Below are 8,763 nucleotides of genomic sequence, written 5' to 3'. Positions count from 1 at the left end.
CCCCCCCCCCCCCCAGCATCGCTTGACAACCGATGCTGGTGTGTTTACGTATGTATGAAGCGGAAATGAACTAAAAGAAAGAAATAACTCAAAGAAGTTTATATTAAATACCTACAAAACAAAATTTTAAAAATTATCTCTACTTACGGTGAAAATTTAATGATTTGTGGTAATAGGGACCATTCCAGTTGAGAAGGGAAAATTGTACATACTAGTGACTCTATGTACGTCTACGTGTAGCCTGGGTTCCAACGACAAAACTAGTGAGAAATAAATGAATTCATATGAACTATATCTCAATGAAACAAGTCATCTATAGCTGTATGAATGCAAGCTATCGTTTATCTATCTGTTCAGAACCAGCATCAACTATACCAGTTTTGTTACATATTCCGAAGGAAAATATTTGCTTTAAACATGACTCATTAAAAATATCACCTCATTAAAATATTTGAAATACCATAATATTGACAAATATAAAAAAACTAAAAATTGACAACTAATTCAAGGAGAATCAATTTATGAAGAGAATACTCCCTTTAATTGACATTTAACATTCTAATTAAATTGAAGAATTGTTAGAGAATAGACAAACTGATGATATTTGTTCCGATACTTTGCATCTTATGTTTAGTGCCCGCCGAGGCTAATTTTATTTTTAGTTTTTTTTTTCACAGGCAATAAATTGAAACAATCAATGGTAGACTTGTGGTATTTGCTCTGGCTATTCGCATTATAATTTCAAACCCCATAATGAATTATGTGGGTCGGAGACTTCATCTGCCGCCCTGCTTAACATCAATACCTAACAAACTTGGTGTCTTCAGCGGAATTCACTGTATTGCAAGCATTCGCATTCTGAGCAGCTCGCCAAATGGAAGATATTTTCCTCCCATGCTTCGGAGGCCTTGTAAAAAGAAAAAAAGAGTCTCCTGACGAAAAATAATTTTAAAATTAAAAATAAAATAAAATTAAAATCAATATTACTCTTACAATAATAAGGCTTATTTTAATTAATTGAATTTACAATTTCAAAATTAGACAGAAGTATGATGCTTTGCATACTGATCTTTAGAAACGTAAAACTATAATCCACATTATAACATTCTTCATGAAGTTCTACTGTGTTACATAAACGAGCATTGGAGGTTGTTGCATAGTGAATAGTCTTTTATAATATTCTTTTCTACTATAAGCACAAGGCCTGAAATTTTGATTACATCAACACCAGTGCTCAACTGGTACTTATTTTGTCGACTCCGAAAGGATGAACAACAAAGTCTCTCGCGCTAACTAGGCTATATATAACAAAACCTTTCAGTCATTTCCTAATGGTTACATCGAAAGAGGGAAATAGAAGTTATATTTCTAAATCAGTCTTACGACTGTACCGAAGCAGAAACTTCTTGCCTGGATACGGTTATAAATTGAGGTAGATGTAATTTATCATATGTACAGTAATGAACAAAAATAAGTTTCATTGATTTTAGTTCTTAGCCTGTTAAATACTGTCTCTAATTTGTTCTTGCCACAGTATTTTACGAAACTATAAAGTATTGATTTAGTTGGATTCAGCACAAAGCCGAAGGTTGCAGGGGAAGAAATATTGTCCACTCCGATGATATAAAAGGTACCTTCTTCGGTTGGATCTCAAGTCAGAATATGGAAAAAGGAAATTAGTAGATGTCGTTGGTGAGGTAATTTTGCTCCAGGTTTATCTTCATCCAACAGACCTATGATCAAATGTACTCCAACCGTGACCACCATTATTTCTGAGTGTACATTATCCAGTGTTTGCTTTCCTTATTGGAGGCGCAATGGCCCAGTGGTTAGGGCAGCGGACTCGCGGTCATAGGATAGCGGTTTCGATTCCCAGACCGGGCGTTGTGAGTGTTTATTGAGCGAAAATACCTAAAGCTCCACGAGGCTCCAGCAGTCGATGGTGGCGAACCCTGCTGTACTCTTTCGCCACAACTTTCTCTCACTCTTACTTCCTGTTTCTGTTGTGCCTGTAATTCAAAGGGTCAGCCTTGTCACACTGTGTCACGCTGAATATCCCCGAGAACTACGTTAAGGGTACACGTGTCTGTAGAGTGCTCAGCCATTTGCACGTTAATTTTACGAGCAGGCTGTTCCGTTGACCGGATCAACTGGAACCCTCGACGTCGTAAGCGACGGAGTGCCAACAACAACAGTTTTCCTTATTAAAGACTGTTGAGTGTAATTTGATTAAGATATGGCTACTTTTTTTGCACGCCAACAACTGCGTAGAACCTGTCTTACAGAGTCTTCGTTGTTGGTAATTATATGATTTTAAGTTTGTCACTCTACATTTACCCCACCTGTTGACAAACCTACATATAACAAGATATTCTTACTGTAATTTCTGATAAATTAATCAATGTCTATACAAAGACATCTGTTACATTTTAAATCATGTCTCCCAGAAATATTGAACAATAACGTGATTCATTTACTATTTATTACTAAAAAAAAAATAACACTTGCAGTTTCACGTACTTTCTTTTAATGAAGTAGACGTGTTTTTTTTTCTGTCTCTATAAATGTAATTTAAAAAAATTAAATATAAAAACTAGGAATTGTGTTTTGCATTTCATGTTTTTGCTTATTTTTCTTTCTTTGAGATACTTTTCTTATTAAGAAACTTTTGTAGAATTTCCGCATAACTTTGTAATATGTAAATGTTATTTATTTGCTTTTTTTTTGTTTTCTCTTACACTGTTGTTTGTTTGTCATAATTTTATTTTGTTATTTTTAACTATTCTTAACACTTTTTTTGTTGGAATGATTCAAATTTTCTTTCTCTACAGTTTTTTAAAAAATTTCTTGGGCGATTGGTTATTTTTTATGTTTCAAAGCATAATGATAATAATAATAATAATAATAATAATAATAATAATAATAATAATAATGATCCTTTCTACTATAGGCACAAGGCCTGAAATTTTTTTGGAGAGGAGGCCAGTTGGTACTTAAGTTATCGACCCCGAAAGGATGAAAGGCAAAGTCAACCTCGGCGGAATTTGAACTCAGAACGTAGCAACGGGTGAAATACCGCTAAGCATATTTTCCGGCGTCCTAACGATTATATAATAATAATAATAATACTAACAATAATAATAATAATGATAATAATAGTAATAATAATAATAATAATAATAATAATAATAATAATGATGATGATGATGATGATGATGATGATGAAGATGATGATAATAATAATAATAATAATAATAATAATAATAATAATAATAATAATAATAATGATAATAATAATACTTTCCTTATTGGCCACAGGGCCGAATACAAAACTCAGACGGTGATACACAGACGAGAAATAGTGAGGTTAAACGTGTAAACAGCAAACAAACACAACGATTAGCAAAGAATAAATCAGCAATATGCTTCCCCAAAAGGAGGCGGGGAGTTCCACCGTAAGGTGACCAAAGAGACCTAACGCACTTTGGGCTCCTTAACACCAACAGCTCCTCAGAAAGGAACCCTCTCTTCTCCCTTACATCTGGCCTACAGGCGCAGACTTAAAGTAGGCCCATTCACGCGGGCCATTCTTGTCACATTTACCCACCTTTCAACGAACTTACTGGATGACAGTGCCTCCCTCTCCAGCCTCACTTTCCTTTTCAGGTGGGAGCCTGAAAAAGTCAATGAGGCCTTGGCAAAAGAGGAAGGTACCCATCTTCAACCCTTCCAATTGCGTTCACCACACATCCTCTTTTGCCATAACCACCAGACAGAGAAAACTTACCCTGTCTTCCCGGCCAAAGGACGGTGTCGGGACGATCTTTACAATGGACTCTGACGATAACCGGATCCGTCCTACACGTGACAATAACTGTTCGATAAAGCTCCACAAGTCAGCAATGCGCGGACACTGTACGAGAGCATGCAGAACGGTTTTATCTTTCCGCGTGCATCTCTGTTAAGCTCGACTGACTGCACACCCGCGCCCGAAGAGCTTATCTCAAACCGACAGTGACCATGGTAGCACTGCCAGGCCAGGGATTTCAGAAGTTATCCATAGTTTCCGGTCCTAAAGTCCTCCAGAAGAGACCAGATATTTGATCCCCCTCGATGCCCAAGACCTCTCCGAGTACGTCGTCGCTCTTGCCTTCCACTAATCCCGTATAAAACTCCAAAGTGGAACTTCCACCAACCGCATTGCACGACTGGAGACACTTTAGATGCCAAGCGCTTAGAGACACTTTAGTCAGCAAAAGTGTACGAACAAGTGCGAGACAGTTTCGTCGTTCTGTGCGTATCTCGGTCAGGCGTGACTGACGGCAATAACATACCTCTAGAGTTTATCCCGAATTGGCAATGTTCCTTTAGTAGCACTGCCATGCAAGAGATTTCTGGAAATTATCCATGCGTCCCACCTCTAAAGTCCTTAGAAAAAGGCCAACCAACTGATTTTCATCAACTCCCAATTTCTCCGAACTCATTGCTACTCATATCCATAAACTAATTCTCTGTTGAACGCCATATGGAAGAGTCACCGAGCCCATCGACTGACTGGCAGAGTACTGTGAGCGTCTGACAGCACTCTGGGTGCTAGGTGCCCGGTTTCAATTTGCGCTTGATTCATGACTGGAGTTCTGTGAAAGAGACGAGCGGTGAAACAGCGCATATAAAGAACAGCGGTTGGTAGCAGTTGAGGTAAGTATCAATGTCCACCGTCTTCAATCCGTCGCTATTCGCGGATATTTTAGCAAAAGGCTGATCCAGCAGCACTTTTCTGAATACATCTACATGAAATCGGATAGCATGTGTTCCTCCGTGTTCGTCAAAAACCAAACTCTAGTTTTGTTTGCACACTACACCTCTGTCATATGGACCATCGTATAGCTTTCATGCTTTCATCTTTCAGCGCACGCACCCTATCGCAAGCAGCATCTTTCACACCTAGGAAATGGACAGAGTCCAATCTTGCTGCTTGGATATTGTATAATATGCGTCATATATGTGCGTCTGCTGATAAATTGATTAGCTGTTCTTTTGTTTTCTATAATGATGTATTTACCAAAGCAAAGCAAATTGCTCTAATTTTTCTTTTTAATAAAACTAACTCCTGCGTTTGATAATAGTCCTATCGACTCTCGCCAAACTAATTTCCCTGTGATTCCTAAAATACCTTTCTATCCCATCAAAGACGATGTCAGATGTCAATAACTTGCATAATTGAAATGTTTGAGAAGTAATGCATATCTTTTTCACCCAATATAGCATCATTTATTCACACAATATCTCAATGTAGGCTAAGACGATATCTCAGTTGTTTGATAGTACAAGTGAGCACTATATTCTTAAGAATATCTTGAAACGTCTACAGAAATCCGGGTGTCCGGCTCCATCTACCTGTAAGCATCATAGACATCTAGATGGAAAGCGAATGAGAGCACTTCGGAAATTCTGGTCTTGCTGATGGCTACCAAGTCTGGATGTAGTGGTTTTAAATAGTTGAGCAGATATCCTTGCCGACACCAGGCTATGTGCAGTTAAACAGAATAGCTATGTTAGGAAGAAATGAAAAAAAGAAAGGGTGTGTGGCCACCTACCCTAAGCTAGAGGTAAGTCTGTTCAAGGTCCTTGAAAGACCTTTCAAAATCTTTCTTGACAAGTGTTTCTTTCAAAGTGTTTTGCATTTTGAGAGAAAAGTTTCCATCACACAAATGTCTGTACACTTTGGTGTATTTTGAATAGGAAACGCCCCAAAACCCATGTCTATTGTTAGTATAAAGTGTTTAAATACAGAAATTTCATCAACACATCTCACCCATTTCGAAATGTGAAATTGAAGAGTTCACCTACGTGTGTTTGTTATTGTTGTTGGAGTTGATTTTTTGTTGTTTCTGTAGCTCAATGTTGTGGACTGTTACTATTGTGATAGATTTTGCTGTCCCTTTGCTCTTATTATGAGTATTTTGATGGTTGTTGTTGTTGTGGTGGTGACATGATTATTGACTTGTATGTTTAAACGCGTCTTTTTTGTGTTTGTTGGTTTTTGAAATAATCTCTTTGCGCTCTACATCTTCCATGATGTACAAAAATTCTAATGTGGTCTATTTACAGCAAATGAAGAATTCAAGGTTCCCACGCTCAACATCTGGCAGCATCTGCTCACACTTCCCAGAGCAATTGTAATAAAAACCTTGAATATTTGCGATGTACCCCTTCGGTTCTGTTGGTGATTGAACTCAAGTCATATTTTTTCTCTTCTGTATCTCTACTATTTTCAGAACTCTGGTCTGGTCTCAGTCAGTCGTGGAGGCGTCGCCGACTCTGACACTAGGCACCTGACATTCCATGAAAAAAAGTGAGATCTTGACAAATTACAAAGAAGGAACACTGGTTGTAACCAATGTTCCGGGATTCTTGACTGCTGTTACATATGACTCCCACTGTTCAGTGTTCTCCCTTTGTTAACTATGTGACCACAAACTATACCTCTTGCGGGAATTTATGAATTTGTGATGAAACGTGAGACAGAAACTTTCTGTCTGATCGGTTGACACACCTGTAAATAATGGTCTGGTCATTTGAGTGGGGGTAGTGTTCATCCCTTCAACTAGAGATGTAATATCTCCTCAGATTTGATATCACAACACTTGGAATTTTTCACTGACTATTGTTCTCGATTGAACGGTTCGTTTATTGACCGGGGGCCATAGGCAAATGATGAATTCTTTGTCTTTTCAGTGGTAACGTCGCTATCGTTATTATTGTTGCCGTTGAAGGTTTTGTTGCTGCTAGGATAATAGGGATAAAAACGCTAGCCATCTTAATCTTAAACCACAGCTTCAAAAAAAAAAAAAATTTACAAAAGAGAAAACTGAAAATGGAACCCAAAATAATGAAAAAAGAAAAAAAAATGTATAATTAACAGAGATGTGCATCGGTAAGAAAGGAAGCAAAAGCTGAAATGCTGTCGATTAAAAACAAAATGTTGTTCCGACTTTTTTGGAAAGAAACAATATCTAACTACAAAACATTACAAAAGTAATTAAACAACCTCACCTAAAAATAATATTACCAGAAAAAAATTATTAAACGCATAGTTCTTCCAAAGAACTATTCTCGTAGATGACGAAGAAGGATTATATATCTCTGGACAATATACCAACCTATCCATATGAAAAGTGTGGACAAGTGGTTTAAAGAGGCATGAAATATGACAAAACCTAGCTATGATAATTGGGAGTATGTCTGTCCAAACTGAGAGGGAGAGAGAAAGAGAAAGAGAGAGAGAGAGAGAGAGAGAGAGAGAGAGAGAGAGAGAGAGAGAGAGAGAGAGAGAGAGAGAGAGAGAGAGAGAGAGAGAGAGAGAGAGAGATGGAGAGATAGAGATGGAGAGAAAGAGAGAGCGAAAGAGAGATGGAGAGAAGAGGAGAGAGATAGAGCGAGATCAAAGAAACCCGGCAATTTATGTTGAAAGACAAAGATGATAATATATGTACTCTAGTAGACATATTGACCATATCTGACCAAAGTGTCACACAAAAACTACAAAAGAGTAAGAAACCTCAAAACATGAAAATACCACGTTTTCGGCATATAAGTAAGGAAGATGACGGATGTAGGGGTAAACCCGTACTAAAACTTATGGATACCCTATGTATGATACGAAAGAACGTGAGCGCAAACATAAACGAGTATACCAGAACTTATAGCATCAATCAATTCAAAGACATCTCTATACGAACAGTGATTACACCAACGTAAGATACTTTAAATTAACACAAACACAGTATACCGTCTGCACAGTAACATTAATTCTCAATGCAATAACAGAAACCATATTGTACATACGTAAAGCAGTTACTATCAGATTAGGTAACAAAACTAATACAGTATATTTTATGTACATCCAAACAATAACAGCTCACACAATACACTTTTTCCACAATCATCTTTTTATCAAATAAGTAATTCTACCTGCTATACGCACAAGGCCTGGCATTTTATGGGAAGAGGAATTCCATTATATTGACCGCAGTTCATTGATCCTGAAAGGATGAATGGCAAGGCCTACCTAGACGGAATTTGAACACAGAGCGTAAAGACAGATGAAATGCTGCTAACCACTTTGTCCGGCGTGCCAACGATTTTGCCCACACGCCACATTAAATAAATTGTAGTAAAAACTTTGAAATGACTTATGAGTATTTTTACATAAAAAGCAAATAGTTACTAATATATTGAAGAAAATCATAGAAATATTGAAGAAAATCATACAAATTGGATATAAACAGAGGTACCAGTATACACCATTCTATACATGCAAGAGACATCTCAGGAACACAGAAATTCAATTGACCGAAGATGAAAACATCCATCTTCACCGTTACGATTTAAGAAGCGTCATCTTCGAACTAAGGATATGCATGTAAAATCTATTTATTGTCTATTGCCTGCATCCTGTTTCTAGATGAAAACGATAATCAAACTATCGATAAAAGCAATCAGTCACAGATTCATCTATCAGTCTATCTATTTTATTATCTCTCTCTTCACTCACCTCCTCTCTATCTCCCACTTTCTCTCTTTCTGCCTGTCTGTCTGTTTGTCTGTCTGTCTCTCTCCCTCTCTCTCTATATATATATGAAGACACACACACACACACACATATATATATGTATGTATATATATGTATGTATATATATATATATATATGTATATATATGTATATATATATATATATATATACGTATATATATATGTATA

Source organism: Octopus bimaculoides, chromosome 3 (genome assembly GCF_001194135.2).
Source record: "Octopus bimaculoides isolate UCB-OBI-ISO-001 chromosome 3, ASM119413v2, whole genome shotgun sequence".
Classification (NCBI taxonomy): domain Eukaryota; kingdom Metazoa; phylum Mollusca; class Cephalopoda; order Octopoda; family Octopodidae; genus Octopus; species Octopus bimaculoides.
Note: the sequence above shows the minus strand (reverse complement) of the source record.